Source organism: Microtus oregoni, unplaced genomic scaffold (genome assembly GCF_018167655.1).
Source record: "Microtus oregoni isolate MIOR12 unplaced genomic scaffold, Mior012 000073F_ref0000255, whole genome shotgun sequence".
NCBI lineage: Eukaryota > Metazoa > Chordata > Mammalia > Rodentia > Cricetidae > Microtus > Microtus oregoni.
In genome coordinates, this window is record NW_024543986.1 from 3,792,073 (window position 1) to 3,810,228 (window position 18,156).

Sequence of the window (18,156 nt, forward strand, 5' to 3'; positions counted from 1 at the left end):
GTTTTTTTTTGGTATTGGATAACCAACTGTTCTGCTCCTCCTTGGGAAAGACTATTTATCCAGCTCATGACATTTCTTAGTTAAAAACAGAACAAAAATTATGGGAAAATACGCCATGCAAATCCTAAATAAAAAGAAAAATATTTGGCAGGGTGGGTGGCTTTTACATTTGATCCCAGCACTTCGGGTGGTGAGGCAAGAGAACTAAGAGTTCAAAAACTATCTGAGTTTAATAACTGGGAGGCAAACCTAGTTTACATAACTCTCTGTCCCAAAAAAATTGTGACGTGAGAGGTGAATTCATAGTGCCACTATAAGGTATATTATATTTGTAGTAATGATTGTACAATATTATTTTATTTTATTTTGGTTTTTTGAGACAGGGTTTCCTGGTAGCTTTTGGACCCTGTCCTGGAACTAGCTCTTGTAAACCAGGCTGGCCTTGAGCTCACAGAGATTCACCTGCCTCTGCCTCTCAAGTGCTGGAATTAAAGGCATTTGCCACCACCACCTGGATCGCACAATTTTATACGTTGGTGAAAACTCACTGACCACTATACCAAAAATTAAATTTTAAAACAAATAAATTTTAAAGACAATTACATTTGTCTATTTTTTCCTTTCTTTTTTCTTTCATTATTTATTTGCTTACTTATTACACAACACAACCATACTTTCCCCCCCCCTCTCCTTCCAATCCCTCTTCTGCATCTCTCCTCTGCCCCCCAAAACCACTCCTCCTCCGTTTCTATTCAGAAAAGGTCAGACTTCCCATAGATATTGGCAAAACATGGCATATAAAGGTGTGATAAAATTAAGCATCTCCCCTCATATTGAAGCATGACAAGGCAATCCAGTATGAGTAAAGGTTCAGAAAGCCAGTAAAAGTCAGAGACAGCCCCTGATCCCACTGTTAGAAGTCCCACAAGAAGACCAAGTTACACAACTGTAACTTATACACATAGGGCCTTGGTCAGTCCCATGTAGGCTCCCTGGCTATCGAGTCAGTCTTTGTGAACCCCTATAAGCCAAGGTTAGTTGATTCTATGGGTTTTCTTATGGTGTCTTTGACCTCTCTGACTCCTACTATCCTTTCTTCACTTCTGCAGAATTCCCTGAGCTCTGCCTAATATATGGCTGTGGGTCTTTGCAAGTCAAGGCTATTTTTACAAGGAAAAATAAGCAACTTAGAAATGAAGAAATCCCATTAGTTTTTCAAACTTACAACAATCAGTAAATGCAAACCCAAAATAACAGTAGCAGGGAATGGAAATAGTGGTACTCTGAAAGAGGAGGAAGAAGTCTAAAGATCAGAGGGCACAAATGATAGTAATAAAACCTGGGTGAAAAAAAGGTAGAGGAAGTACTTACAAGGAAAAAAGTACCAGTAACAGAGAGAGAAGAGGGGATGGGATAGTGCATGAGAATGAATGATAAGGCAGACACATATGAAAATGATTCAATAGAAGTTGGAGAGTTCTCTCAGTGTTAAAACACACTTACTACAAAGTTCCAGGAACACAAGTCAAATTTTCAGCACCCACATGGTAGCTTATATTCATTTGTAACACCAAATCCAGGGAATCTAAGGCCTCCTTCACCTCCATTGGCCCCAGGACACATACAGTAGACCTGTATACAAGCGGGTAAAACACTCATACATAAAAAAAACAATTTTTAAAAATTTAAATGTCTCAAAAATTATGACATTGTAGGCTAACAAAACAAAAATGTAATTAAAATTAAGACAAATCTGATAACTCACTCCAGTAATTCCAGTGCTTGAGAGGTAGAGACTATAAAATCAGGAATTCAAGGTACAGCTTGGTTGGCTTCATGAGACCCTGGCTCAAAACAAAAATAATTAATAATAAAACAATGTTCTTGAAATATGAGAGACACTTTCGCTGTTCTTCTGGACTCAGTACCCTGGCCTCATCCTGAATGTTTCAACAGAACACCAGAAAATGCCTTCTTAACCTTCTACCCTCTCCTGTGTTTCCCAGAGATGATTCCTTTCTAATCTCTCTACCCTGAGTTCCCAAATCCAGAAGGTATCCCTGCTAAAAAAAATGCCTTGCAGAAAACCAGATAAGCTTCCCTCAGACCTTCTCCTTGCTCTATGCTTCCCAAGACCCAATTCCCCAAGCTCAAGTACTACAACAGATCAACCATGACAACCTTCCCTTTCTTCTGCTCCTATCTCCTTGTAGATCCCACAGATCTTCCCTTTCTAAATTTCTTCCCCAAAATTGCTGTCTTGTCTGAGACTTCAACTCCAGCAAGGACTCCCACTAACCCAAGGGCTGCTCCTCCCAGTATAACAAGTAGCCTGAAGACAGATCAACATCTCTCCCACTGCTTCTGAGAAACAATTCCCTGGCTCAGTAGCAGAAAACTTGATGTAATGTCTTATTTTCTGATCTTATTCACAATGGATCACAAAATCCTTCTCCTCCAACTTCATGCCACCCGCTCATTCCAGTATCCTAGTCTCCAACACCAGCAAGCATTCCCTATGAACACACCAGCTGAGCAGGTCATGAAAACAGGCAGTTCTCAACCATCAGACTCTCCAAAAAAATTTCAGAAAGGAAACAGAAACTAAGGAATAAAACACCCACCCAAGAAAGACAAATCCAGAATCAGAATCTTAACCACTAATCAACCCAAACCAAAATGCATAGGTGCTATGGAATAATCCTTTTTATACTATGAAAATTTGCCACTCAGATTGGTTTAGTAAAAAGTTGATTGGCTGGTAGCTAGGCAGGAATTATAGGTGGTACAACAAACTAGGAGAATGATGAGAAGAAGAAAGGTGGAGTTCAGAGGAGATTCCAGCCAGCCGCTGAGGAAACAGGATGTGTAGAAAATGAGGTAACAAACCATAAGCCACATGGCAAAGCATAGATAAGAAATATGGGTTAATTTAAATGTAAGAATTAGGTGATAAAACATCTGAACTCAAGCACTCATTATTAATATTAAGCCACTGAATTATTGAGAGCAGCTGCAGGATAAGGAAATTCCACCTACACAAAGGTGTTATCATAAGAACACTATCAATACTAATCAGGGCAACATGTCTCAACTAAAACCCAGCTATCCTACCACAGCAGGACCTAATTATTCCAATATAGATGAAAAAAGACCTTAAAACCAACATTGTCACGATAATAGAAGTCCTTACAGAAGAAATTAATAAATCCTTTAAAGAAATCTAGGAAACCACAAATGGTGAAAGGAAATAAATAAAACTGTTCAAGACCTAAAATTGGAAATGGAATCAATAAAGAAAACTCAAACTGTGAGGAAACTGTGGAAATGAAAACTTTGAGATTCTGAACAGAAAAAAAATAGAAGCAATCAACACTAACAGACCAAGAGATGGAAGAAAGAACCTCAGTCATAAAAAATATTAATAGAAGAAATGGATACATTCATCCAAGAAAAATGTTATATCTAAAAAAGTCCTGAAAAAATCTAAGAAATCTGGAACACTATGAAAAGACCAAACCCAAGAATATTAGGAATAGATGAAGGAAAAGATACCCAGCTCAAAGTTCCAGAAAATATTTTCAAAATATCATTAAAGAAAAATTTCCTAACCTAAAGAAGCAAATGCCTATCAAGATACAAGTAACTTACAGAATACCAAATAGACTGCACCAGAAAAGATAATTATGATACCCTTATTCACATAATAATGAAAACACTAAACATACAATATACTTCATCCCAGAGATACAGAAATGGATAAATATACAAAAATCAATGAAATCCACCATATAAATAAATTGAAAGAACAAATAATTACCTTATTAGATGTATAAAAGGCCTTTGACAAAATTCAACACTGCTTTATGGTAAAGGTCCTGCAGAGAGTAGGGATACAAGGGACATGCCTAAACATAGTATAGGCAATCCACAGTATGTCCATAGCTAATATCAAATTAAATGGAGATAAACTCAAAGCGGTTCCACTGAAATTAGGAATGTAAAAAGGTTCTCTACTCTCTCCATATCTGTTCAATATAGTACTTGAAGTCTTAGCTGAAGCAATAAAGCAACTGAAAGAGATAGGGGATACAATTTATAAGAGATGAACTCAAACTTTCACTATTTGCAGATGATAATATATATAAATGATTCTAAAAATTCCACCTTGTGTAGGCAGAGACTGCTCTTTCATTTCCCGACTGCTCAGACATGAGTAATTACATAGAAACCATATTAATTACAATAGTACTTGGCCTATTAGCTCAGACTTCTTATTTACTAATTCTTATATCTTAAATTAACACATTTCTATTCATTAGTGTTTCAGCATGAGGCTTTGACTTACTGGTAAGTGTCTGGCTGGTATCTTTGCTCCTTCAGCAGCTACATGGCATCTCTCCAACTCTGCCTACTCTCTATATACGTCTCTGTGCTAAGCCATTGACCAAAGCAGTTCTTTAATAACCAATGCTAATAAAGCATATTCATAGCATACTTAGGGGAATCCCACTTCATCTCCCCTTTCCTTTCTAAAAAAAGGTTTTAACTTTAATGTAGTAAAATTACATATATGAACAGGTATCAATCAAGAATTACAGTTACAATATTTATATCTACTTTATCTTTTAACATAGCTAAGGAAAACTATATCTATTCTTCAACTCCATCAAAGACCCCAAGTAGGATAAAATATTATCTAAGTAAACAGGAAGTATATAGTAAGCAACTTCCAGAACTCTAGAATTGACAGATATCTCACTGCCTGGACAGTCACCCAAATTTCATGTGTAACATTCATGTATCCATCTTTAGCTTATAGGCCCATAGTATCTGGCAGACTTTTCTATGAAGCAGGAAATTTGAAAGACTATTTCACCTATATTAGCAGTTTGTCAGTCACTTTCTTCTGTGTCCTGCAGAATGTCTTGCAGACTCTTTCATGAAGCAGTAACTCTGAAGGACTGTTTCACCTTTAGGCAAGTTCAGCAGTCATTTTTCTGTGAGTCCTCCATGTCTACTTCATAGAGCATACCACCAAGCAGTTAGGTAAGAACAGTTTCTTGCTCAAATGGCTAGATTTGTCACATTAAAGGAAAATTCCATAATGAATTTCTTCAATGCCCATCAACTTCTTGAAGTAATTAGTGCTTCCAGAAGCAGACATGTCTCAGTGTTGAGAAAAGTTTAAGTTCTTAAAACATTTTAAATGCCATGTTCCATACGACTTTGAGTCCTTTGAAGAATACCTATCTATCTAAAATATATCTCTGTCCATTTAGAAAACCTATCTACCATGACTACATATTTGACTATTATAAATGACTACCTATTAATCTGCAACTTTTAATCATATATTACATTTTAAATGATCTGCCGAAACATGCCTTAAACAAGAACAAAAATACATATAGCAAAATTGACCTTAACTTTGTATCAATAGACCAAGATCCATACCAATGCAAAGTATTCATCTTTATATCATATCTCCCTTACTTTTTAAAAATTTACTGTTACCATTAATCACTTATAATCAACTTCCTTTAAATTCAAACAAACATTTATATACAATTATTTTGGGAATTTTGGCATTGTTTTCTTCTAACTACTTCCTATTGTTTATTGGGTGAAGTAATTTTAGGGTTTATGGAGACCTTTCAGAGGGTCTTGTTCCATCAAACCACATTAAGCCTGGAAGGAATCCACAGGTTCCCATCTTCTATGGAAACAAAAGCAGAATCCCCTTTCCAAAGCAACCAATTCTTAGATCCAAGTTTTGAAGTCAAGATACCTTTGTATTGGTTTAACTTAGAGATTAGCAAATATCTCTCTGCAGTTAGCTCATTAGCAGTCAAAAATTAAAAGAAAACACAATAGTATACATAATTCAGACTCTCAGTGCATATTTCATCTTTATGTGGCTTTTATTCTCTATTACTTTTAAATAATTATTTTATTATCTTCTTTTCTTTAATCTATGACTGTCTATCTTTTTATAACTGTCTATACTCTTTTTCTCTCTCTCCAAAACCTATGTACATTTTTTAAACACACTATGTTTCATTTAGAAATATTTTATAGGTTCTTGTTCAGTTAAGACATCCACAGCTGGGGCGTTGGTGCGAATTGTCTTTTGCTGTGTGAACATGGTGCGGACCAAAGCAAATTACATCCCGGGAGCCTACAAAAAATTGGTGGCTTCTCGAGCCCCCAGGAAGGTGTTTGGCTCCTCCACCTTTGTCACCAATTCTTCATCGTGCTTGTCGAGAAAAGCTGAAATAAGTATGCAGGAGGGAATCCAGTTTGTGTGCGCCCAACTCCAAAGTGGCAAAAAGGCATTGGAGAATTCTTTAGGCTGTCTCCTAAAGATCCTGAAAAAGAGAACCAGGTTCCTGAGGAAGCAGGATGCAGTGGCTTAGGAACATCGAAAAGAAAAGCATGTCCTTTGCAACCAGACCACCCAGATGACGAAAATGAATAGAACTTACTCATCTGCATAATGTCTTCAGTTTACTTAGGTATTCTGGGATGTAAATTTGGGTAGATGTGTTTGTTTATTTGACTTGTTGACTACGCATTCATGTAGCCATTCAAAACAACTGGCTGTAAAAAGGGAGGATTTTTTATAATTTGTAAATTATAATTGCATACTCGAATTTATAATGTAATAAGATGCTTCTTTTACCTGTTAAGTTTCTTGCTAAAATCAACATTGCATGATGTTCTAATTACTAATCTACCGTCTTTGAGATTTGCTTCGATCCATGTACCAATACCACATTATGAACACTTCATTATTGAAATAGTGCCAAATTGTTATGGCTTGTTTGCTTTAAAAACTCAACTTAGTCTCTTTCACATTAAAAAAATCAGTATTAACTGAATTTAATCTCTTCCCATTCCTTAAAATGGGGGGGGGACAAAGATAAAATGTCAGCTGGGTGTGGTGGTGCACACCTTTGATCCCAGCACTCGGGAGGCAGAGGCAGGTGAACCTCTTTGAGTTGGAGGTAATCCTGATCTACAAATGGAGCTACAGGACAGCCAGTGCAGTTGTACAGAGAAACGCTGTCTCAAAAAAACAAAAACAATACCAATATAATCAGGAACAAAGATTTCTTAGATATACATTCAGTTAAGTATCATAAAATATTACCTTTTTTGCATATGTATTTTTTCTTTTTCTCCCCCAGACAGAGTTTCTCTATGTAGTCCTTTCTGTCCTAGAACTTGCTCTATAGATCAGGCTGATTTTGAACTCGGTAATCCACCTGCCTCTGCCTTCTGAATGCTGTGATTAAAGACTTTGACACCATGCCCGTTTTTTGCCATTATTTTTAAAGTTGGGAGTAAAATATTTGACAAATCATGCTATAAATCAAGTTTTATGCATCAAGTCCTTAGAATTTCCCTTTAATTTCTCTCTCCTCCCCCACACCCCTTTGGTTTTTTTCAAGATAGAGTTTCTCTGTGTAGCCCTGGCTGTCCTAGAACTCAGTCTAGACCAGGCTGGCCTCTAACTCACAGAGATCCACCTGCCTCTGGAGTACAGGGATTAAAGGCATGTGCCACTACTGCCCTCTCCTTCATTTCACAAGATGATTTGATCATTGAAGAGATAGGTATACTAATTATTTTGAGGCAGCATCTCATTATTTAGCCTCTAAGTGTCCTGAACTCAATATGTAGAGCAAGCTAGCTTTGAACTCACAGATCTGTTTGTTTCGTAAATGCTGGGATCAAAAATATGTGCCACTATATTAACTGATATACTTGATTTTCTCATTGTGTTTTGTTTAATGACAGGCTATCAATTTTCAAAATTATCCATGTTCTTAGCAGCCATATTTTTGTGTAATGTTTAAAATAAATGCACAGTTTTACAATACAGTATCCATTTGTGTTTCCTACCATCTATACTATTTTATTTCCAAATACAAATAAATGTATTGGTGTTATTTTTAAGTCAAATTACAAATCATTTGAGATCAGCTGATTATAGACTTTTTTATGGTTTGTCTTTTACATTTTAGACACTAAGCAGACCCTCTTAATCCAATTACTTTGAAAATTATGTTTCTTGTTTCCTTTTTTGTTTGTGGTTTTAGCTTTTTAAATAAAGGTTTATTTTTATTATTATTTTTATTTAAAAAAAGAAATATTTTATAGTTGAATCTGTCCTATTGTGTATCTGAAATCCTTTTTTGACAAGGAGCATTTTAAAAGAGAAAGCAGTGGTCACAGTGACCCTGGATGATGGCTTAATCTCTCTCATCCTTTCAATATGGCAGAGGTGCCTCTTGGAGGGCTGGGTAGTATCTGCACTCACCACCTCAACTCTGGGAAGGAGCATGCATCACATAAACCCTTTTTATCTTAAAAAGCTAAATCTGTCATGCAGCGCACTGCACTGCCTGGAAATATCTCTGTGTATGGTGGTAGGAATCCACCAGCTCTCCTGCCTGTGCACACCTGGCAAACCTGAAACATCTGCTTGCCCAGGCAGGGGTCATGAGTGGCTGGCTTGCTCTCAACTACATTCCTCCTAACCCTGAGCAGATATACAAGAACCCGGACCTGAAGTGGGTGGCAGGCCAGGCATGTTAACCCCAGTCATTTGAGCAATATTTTGTAAAAGGAGACCATTTGTTTGTTTCTGGGGCACCCAGACCTGAATAATATTACAGAAATTATATTAATTACAACACTGCTTTGCTTATTAGATAAGGATTCTTATTACCTAACTCTTACATCTTAAATAACCCATTTCTATTAATCCATATTATGGTACAAGGCTATGACGTTCTGGTAAGGGTCTGGCAAGCATCTTTCTCCTTTGGTGGCTACATGTAGTCTCTCTGACTCTTCCTACTCTCTCTCTCTCTCTAAATCTCTGTTCAAATTTCCTGCCTGGCTTTGTTCTGCTAAACCATTGAATGAAGCAACTTCTTTAATAATTAATGGTATTAAAACATTCATAGCATACAGAGGGCATCAACTAATGAACTCCTATAGTTGATAAACACTTTCAGCAAAGTGGGTGGATGCAAGATTAACTAAAAAAATAGTAGCCCGCCCATGTACAAATACCTATCCAATTGTGAAAGAAATAAGGGAAGCAAGATCTTTCAAAATAGCCTCAAATAATAGAAAATTTTGTGGGTGTAACTCTAACCAAAGAAGTGAAAGATCTGAATAATAAGCACTGCAAGTCTTTGAAGCAGAAATTGAAGAAAATAACAGAAAAAGGAAAAATCTCTCATGCTCATGGATAAGTAGGATTAGCATAGCAAAAATGGCAATCTTACCAAAAGCAATCTACAGATTCAATGTAATCACCATTAAAATCCTAACACATTTCCTATAGACCTTGACAAGATAATCCTCAACTTCATGTGGAAAAGCTGAAAACCCAGGAAAGCTGAAACAATCCCGAACAATAAAAGAACTGCTGGAGATATCACCATCTTTGATTTCAAGTTGTACTACAGGGCTATTGTAACAAAACAGCATGGAACTGGCAAGAAAACAGATTTGTTGATTAATGAAATAGAATTGATGTCCCAGAAATAAATCCACACACCTATGCAAACCTGAGGTTTTATAAAGAAACCGGAAATACATAGAGGAAAAATGATACTGTCTGCAACAAAAGATGCTGGTCAATCTGGATGTCTGCATCTAGAAGAATACAAATAGACTCAAATATATCATCCTGCACAAACCTCAAGTACAAGTAAATCAAAGACCTCAACATAAAACCAGATACACTGAACGTGATAGAAGATAAAGTGGGGGATAGCCTTGAATGCATTGGCACAGGAGACAACCTCCTGAATATAACACTGATAATGCAGACACTAAGACTGACAATTAATAAATGAGACCTTATGAAACTGAAAAATGTTTGTAAGAAAAAGGACATTGTCAACAAGACAAAATGGCAGCCTTCAGATGAGAAAAGACTTTGGTCACATTCATATTTGATAAAAGACTAATATTCCAAATATATAAAGAACTTAAGAAATTAGATATCAAATAATCTAAATAACTGAGATAATCCTATTTTAAAATAGGCTACAGATTTAAACAGAGAATTCTCAAGAAGTTGAGAAACACTTTAAAAAGTTCAACATCCTTAGCTACCAGGGAAATACAAATCAAAATGACTCTGAGATCCCATATTACACCTATCAGAATTGCTAAGATCAATAAACCAAGTGATGGCTCATGCTGGAGAGGATGTGAAGCAAGGGAAACACTCCTCCATTGCTGGTGGGAGTGCAAACTTGGACAACCTCTTTGGAAAGAAATATGGTTATTCCTCAGAAAGTTGGATATTAATCTACTTCAAGATTCAGCTATACCATACTGGGCATATACCCAAAGAACATTTAATCATGCTCATTATGGCTTTATTCATAATAGCCAGAAACTGGAAACAACCCAACTGTTCCACAACAGAAGAATGGATGAAGAAAATATCATATAGTTACATAGTTGAACAAATGCTTTCGTAATATGATAGGGCATCTCTTGGGTATATTTCCAAGAATGGAATTGCTGGATCCTGAGGTAGGTTGACTCCCAATTTTCTGAGAAACCGCCACACTGATTTCCAAAGTGGTTGCACACGTTTGCATTTCCACCAGCAATGAATGAATGTTCCCCTTACTCCACAACCTCTCCAGCAAAGGCTATCATTGGTATTTTTGATTTTAGCCATTCTGACAAGTGTAAGATGGTATCTCAAAGTTGTTTTGATTTGCATTTCCCTGATCGCTAAGGAGGTTGAGCATGACCTTACGTGTCTTTTGGCCATGTGAACTTATTCTGTTGAGAATTCTCTGTACCCCATTTTTAATTGGGTTTATTAGAGTTTTAATGTCTAGTTTCTTGAGTTTTTATATATTTTGGAGATCAGATGTCTGATGTGGGGTTGATGAAGATCTTCTCCCATTCATTAGGTTGCCTTTTTGTCTTAATTACAGTGTCCTTTGTATTACAGAAGTTTCTCAGTCTCAGGAGGTCACATTTAATCATTGTTGCTCTTATTGTCTGTGCTACTGGTGTTATAAGTAAGAATTGGTCTTCCATGCCCATATATTGCAGACTACATCCCACTTTCTCTTCTATAAGGTTCAACTTGGTCAGATTAATATTGAGGCCTTTAATCCATTTGGACTTGAGTTTTGTGCATGGGATAGATATGGATCTATTTTCCTTCTTTTACATGTTGAAATCCAGTTATGCCAGCACCATTTGTTGAAGATGTTTACTTTCGGGGCCTGGAGAGATGGCTCAGAGGATGGGAGCACTGGCTGCTCTTCCAGAGGTCCTGAGTTCAATTCCCGGAGGCCGCATGGTGGCTCACAACCATCTGTGCTGAGATCTGGCACCCTCCTCTGGCGTGCGGGCAGAATGTTGTATACATAATAAATAAATAAATAAATCTAAAAAAAAGATGTTTTCTTTCTTCCATTGTATAATTTTACATCCTTTGTCGCAAATCAGGTGTTCATAGGTTTGTGGGTTAATATCTGGGTCTTCGATTCAATTCCACTGGTCAACATCTCTGTTAATGGATAAAGAAGGTGTGGCACATATATACTTTAGAGTTCTACTCAGCAGTTAAAACCAATGATATCTTGAATTTTGTATACAAATGGATGGAAATAGAAAACACTTTACTGAGTGAGATAACCCAGACCCAAAAAGAGGAATATGGTATGTACTCACTCATAAGCAGATTATAGCCATAAACAAAGGACATTGAGCCTATAGTTTGCGATCCTAGAGAAGCTAAATAAGAAAATGAACCCAAAGAAACACATATATTTATCCTCCTGGATATTGGAAGTTGACAAGATTGTCGGGAAAAAGTTGTGAGCAAAGGGTGAGGGTGGATTGGGGGAAAGGGGAGATGGGGAGAGAGAAGAGAGAAGGAGAAGATTGGGGAGAGCTTGAGGGAATGGGATATTTGAGGTGGAGAAAGAGTAGATATGGGAACAGGGAAGAAATTATCCTAACCAAGGGAGCCATTTTAGGGTTGACTAAAGCCTTGGCTCTAGAGGGTTTCCCAGGTGTCCAAGGGGATTTCCACAACTAGTTCCATAGGCACCAGAGGAGAGGGTGCCTGTACTGGCCTTACCCTATAGCCACACTGATAAATATCTTGCATATCACCATAGAACCTTCATTTGTCGATAGATGGAGATAGAGACAGAGACCCACATTGGAGCATTGGACTGAGCTCCCAAAGTCCAAATGAAGAGCAGAAGGAGAGGGAAGATGAGCAAGGATGTCAGGACTGTGATGGGTGTGTCCACCCACTGAGACAATGGGACTGATCTAATGGGAGCTCACCAAGGCCATCTGGACTGGGACTGATAGAGTATGTGATCAAACTGTACTCTTTTAATGTGGCTGACAATGAGGGTTGACTGAGAAACCAAGGACAATCTCACTGAGTTTTGACTCTACTGCATGGACTGGCCTTGTGGAAAACTAATCTGTTTGGATGCTCACCTTTCTAGACCTGGATGGAGGACCTTGGACTTCCCACAGGGCTGGAAACCCTGACTGCTCTTAGGACTGGAGAGGGAGGCGGAGAGGAAGTGGGGGGAGTGGGAGGGAAATGGGAAGAGGTAGAAATTTTAAATATATATAAATTTTAAATATATATATATATATATATATATATATATATATATATAGAGAGAGAGAGAGAGAGAGAGAGAGATCTAGTGAGGGATACATGGATCTCCCTGGGAGGGAAAAATAGAAAATATTTTACAGGCAGACTGGGGCTGGTGGGGATGAGAGGGGTATCATGTTGTGCGGAGATGATGTGGAGGGAGAGAGTGTGGGGAGAGATGACTGGATTTGTGGGAGCATTTGTGTGGAAACCTAGTGCAGTAGAAACTTCCTATCAGTATCAAGGTGATTCAAAAGAGGACTCCTAGTAATGGGGGATATGGAGTCTCAACCTGCCATCTCTTGTAGCCAGCCAAGTCTTCCAGCAGCAGGACTAGGTTGAATTCAATTGAGTTATTAGTCAAGGGAGTACCATGACTATCCCCTCAAAACAAGGCTTTTCCAACTTAGATATGTTCTTTTCTTCAAAGTGACAGTGAAGCTCCATTGCTGAGGACAACACCTACACCATCATTGAACATGTAGAACTGGTACCTACATGGTGCCTTTACCCTTATATCTTAGTCTCTTTGGTGCAAGATGTTACTCTGCGGGCCACCAAAAGAGAAACATGAACATCAAATCAGTCACAAAACCTTTGATCTACAATCTGTCCTGCATGTAAAATATGCTAAGACAATGACGACATAGAGCTTCTGGGAGTAACAAACCAATGTCTGATTTGACTTAAGGCCCACTCCACAAGAAGAAACCCATACCCAGCACTGCTTGAATCACCAAGAACCAGAGACTGTAGTCCAGAGACCTTGGGTAAGACCAAACACTACTGATTTAAAAAATGAAATGATTCCTAATGCTATTCTGCTATACTCAGATTGCTGCCTTATCCAGTCATCATCACTGGAAGAGCTAGAACTGATGGAGGACACCAGAAGAACAAGGCCCTCTGAATCGATTAAACAAGGTGCATATGAGCACACAGAATTTGAAATAGCAAGCACAGGACATGCGTAGGTCTACAACAAACCATATATATATATATGATATTAGCTTAGTATTTTTATTGGATATGACTGAGATTGAGATGGTCTCTGACTCTTGTCTTCAGACCCTTTTCATTCTCTTGGGTTGACGTGTCCAATTTCAATAAGATAGTTCTTGCTTTAACTTAAATTTAATTTTGTTATGTTTAGTTATTTTCTCTTAAATAGTTGCTCTTTTCTAATGATAGTCAGAAAGGGTATGGATTGAGAAGGGAGAGGAGTAAGAGAGGCACTGGGAGGTTAGAGGGAGGGGAAATCATATAATCAGGATATATTGTATAGGAAAATATTCTATTTTAAATAAAAACATGGAAGAACATTTTCTACTTGCAAAGAGGGTGAAAATGAAATAATCTTTTGAGATAGTTAAGAAAAAAATAATTCTCTTAAGGTGAATAGGTTGCTCAGCAGTTAAGAGCATGTACTGTTCTTCCAGAAGACCCAAGTTCAGTTTCCAGCACCCGTATGAGGTAGCTTACAACCATCTGTAACTATAGCTCAAAAGAATCCATGGTGATCTCATGGTTTCCAGAGGCAATGAATCCATGTGCACAAACACAAGCACATGTGTATACACATATGTATCTATATATGTATTTTAAATAAAATTATTTATGTATATATTTTATAAATATATATGCATAGTTTAGTTTAAATAAAATTAATTCTTTAGTAAATCATAATAATTCTCATATGTTGTTAGTGAGGGAAAATTAATCCAATTTGGAGAACAATTTGAAACTCTATCATAAAGTTGAAGATCTATATAATATATGACCTATCAGTTCTGCTTCTTGATTTGTATCTGGAAAATAAATTGTAGCACAGGTGCCTGAGGGGACAAGTCCAAGAATACTAGGAGAAGAATTGTTTATCATATCAATTATTGAAAGTATCTTACATGTCAGTGAAACAGAATCTATAGAACCTAAAAATAAATCTGTGACACACTAATATAATTGAGTATACACAGAATTTTGTATATATGAACAAGCTAATTCAAATCCATAAATATCAATTTAAAAATCTTGACAGAATAAACAAGTAGCAAAATAGCATGTGATATGACATTCATATAAAGAATGAAGGCAAGTAAAATAATACAATTGTATATTGCCAAATACGTACCTAGCAATACATTAGAAATTTGACATGAGACAGGCAAGATGGCTCAGCAGGCAAAGAGACTTTGTTGCTCCCACATCTGATTTCCTGAGTTTGATCTCTAAAACATACATAGTGGAAGAAGGAATGAACTTTGTTGAAAATTGTCCGATAAACTTCCATACCCACACATACACACAAATAAATGACTAATACAATAATAAAATTTTTGAAGAAGAATAGTAAACATTAAATTTAAACTAATGTTTGCCACTGAAGAGGAATGCAGAAAAATAAGACCCAACAGTATTACAAAATAATCCTCAACTATTTACATGTTTTAGTCAAGAAAAATAAAAATATAAGACTAAGACTGTGGCTCAGAGGTAGAGTGATTGATTAGCAAAAGTGAGGACATAGATTATATTTCCAGTACTGCTAAAACAAGGTAAAACTAAAATGAAAAACCCTGTATTTTCAAAATGTTGAGAATAATTTGTTTTTTTTTGTATATTTTTCACAAATAAATGAATAGAAAACTATATATGTAATAATACCCATGCATCACAAAAAGTTATATCCTAGAACAACAGAGATGTTTCCTTTGATGTTTGTTGTTCAGTGTTGGGGATCAAAACTTGTACCTAGCTTGATATGTGAGATAAATCCCACCTCTACAGCAGAGGCCAATGCGCCACAATTTGGGAAGCAGCACTTGAGACCAAACACAACAGAATGCTGTGGGATAATCAACTACAACAGAACACAGTCTCTGATTGTGCCAGTGCTATATACTAGCTATACAGGCTTAAGGAAGTTATATTTCATTTTTATGTGTTGCTGTTTTCTCTTCAGATTAATATCTACCTCATAGTGAAGCTGAGAAAATGGAGAAATAGTTTTTCGATAGAGTCAAGAAGGACAATGACCTCAAAACTGCCCTTAGGAAGTACTACAAAATGAGAGTAGTTCCTGAGTCATTTAATAGTTAAAGAAGAAAACTGAAAAAAGATAAACCATTCTAGAAGAGATGACACTTGATATGGATGTCTGGATGTCCAAGGAATTAAATAATTAAACATTTGTGTGAGGGCACAAGGATACTTGGGGAGCATCTCTAAGCATCTCTAAGCCTGTAAGCATTTAATTACCTGTTGCCAGGCCTATAAGTTTATGGTCTGGTTACTAATATAATCCAACCAACAAGACAGCGATTGAGTCCACTTCTCAGTCATTCAAGTCCAACCAAAAGCTAATTTGTAGGCCAAAGCAAAGCTCTTACTTGGTTTGCATAAGGACATTTAGGGGAAAAGGTAGATTTTGTGGTGAGATGCATCATACCTGAAGTTCAAGAGCATTCCTTGTAGAAGCACTGATGAAAAGGGTCTGAATTGATTGGTTTCTGGTAGCAGCTGTTGTTGTTTCTCAGGTAACACAAAGGCAATCCATTTACTCCAGCAGGGTCAGGACTTACACATAGGTTGCACTCAATGAACCCCTGTTAGCTGTTTTAACCAGCACAAGCTTTACACAGATAACATGACTTCTGGTTGGCTCCAGAGTACAGAAACCTATGATTCCTGTGCTTTTTTGACAGTCCTATAGCCACAGCAATGAAATCCCATGCATGCTGCAAAATGGTGAAACTTGTACTTTTTGGTTGCTATTACTCCAATCTATGGCCCTGTTTTCCAGCATTCCAGCTCATGATGATTTCCCAGTGTGCCATGACCAAAAGTGGATGTGATTTATCCAGATTGTAGCCTTAAGGATGCAGTGCTTGGCCACAAGCCCGAGGTAGCCATAGAAAATCAAGCACTATTCCACTCTAGATTTCATTAACTCTTGAAGGTGCTCATAGATGAAGTATTCTCACAGGTCTACAGGATAATAAAATACAATTCTAACAGCTATTTTCTAGGTGTCAGGTTTTTGATTTCTGTTATTAATCTAAAGGACACCATTTCAGTAGTATCATCTGGAACCTTAGTATCTCTTCCTAAACAGTCTCAAAGGAAATATGCACAATTGTGAGTACAGCATGCCTAAATCCAAAGCATCAAATGGAGGGAGCTAGAAAACAACATATTGAGTGAGGTAACTCAGACCTGGAAAGACAATTATATGTACTCACTCATAAGTGGTGTTTAGACATAATGCAAAGAAAACCAGTCTACAAATCACAATCCCAGAGAACCTAGACAACAAGTATCCAAAGAGAGTTGTACATAGATCTATTCTACATGGAAAGTAGAAAAAGACAAGACCTCCTTAGTAAATTGGGAGCATGGGGACCATGGGAGACTGTTGAAGCAGAGGGGAGAGGCAGGGAGGAGAGCATAGAAAAATGAAGAGATCAATAAAAATCAATCAATAAATAAATAAAAAGGAAGAGACCAGCAGTAGTGGTGCATGCCTTTAATCCCAGGACTCAGGAGGAGGGAAGATCTCTGTGAGTTTGAGGCCAGTTTGGTCTACAGAGTGAGTTCCAGGACAGGGTCCAAAGCTACACAGGAATTCTTATAAAAAAAAACCAAAACAAAGAGACAGACAAACAAAGATCAGCAAGCCAGGTATGTTGGTGCACACCTTTAATCCCATCGCTTGGTAGGCAGAGGCAAATGGATCTCTGAATTTGAGGCCAACCTGATCTACAGAGTGAGTTCCAGGATTACACAGGGAACCCTGTCTCTAAAAAAAAAAACAAAAACCAAATACTAAATCAAACCAAATGGAGAGAGAAAGAGAGAGAGAGAGAGAGAGAGAGAGAGAGAGAGAGAGAGAGAACAAGAGAGCAGCATTGTTGTTTTCTGATAAGTGCCTCCTTAAACAACACCAAAGCTATTTTGCAGAGTGGCCAAAGTTGTGCCTTACACTGGCAGTCAAACTTTGTAGTGTAAGAATCATCCAGGTGGTACTGGTTTTGAAGATGTGATGGGGTTATGGAGCACAACTGAGGCCTGGAACTGTGAGAAGCCAGGAGAGGCCATTGGTGAAGGTATAAACTCAGTGGCAATTGAAAGCCCAGGACTGAAGGGGTCATGCAGAGAAGAGGCTTGGTACCACTCGGAGAGCCTAAGAGAGGCTATTGGGGGAAGTGCAGCCCAGTTGCAGCAAAAGACCCTGGCATTTTGGAGATGCCTGTAACATGGGATGACCACCAAGATCAGGAGCAGGAGTGGAGTGGAGCCTGCCGGAGCTTAGATACAAGCTGTGTGTGCTGCAGAGGGTGGAGCTGAAGAAGTGACTCAAGCCTTTTAGAGGAGCACAGAAGATCCTGAGTGAATCCCAGACATTAAATGTGGAGTTATTTGTACAATTGGAGTTTGTTTTGCTTCATTCAAATTGTGAT

General features: G+C 37.5%; 1 pseudogene; it reads left to right on the forward strand.

Moving 5' to 3' along the window:
* Nucleotides 1–6,146: 6,146 nt before the first annotated feature.
* Nucleotides 6,147–6,618, forward strand: LOC121441159 (annotated as a pseudogene).
* Nucleotides 6,619–18,156: the final 11,538 nt, after the last annotated feature.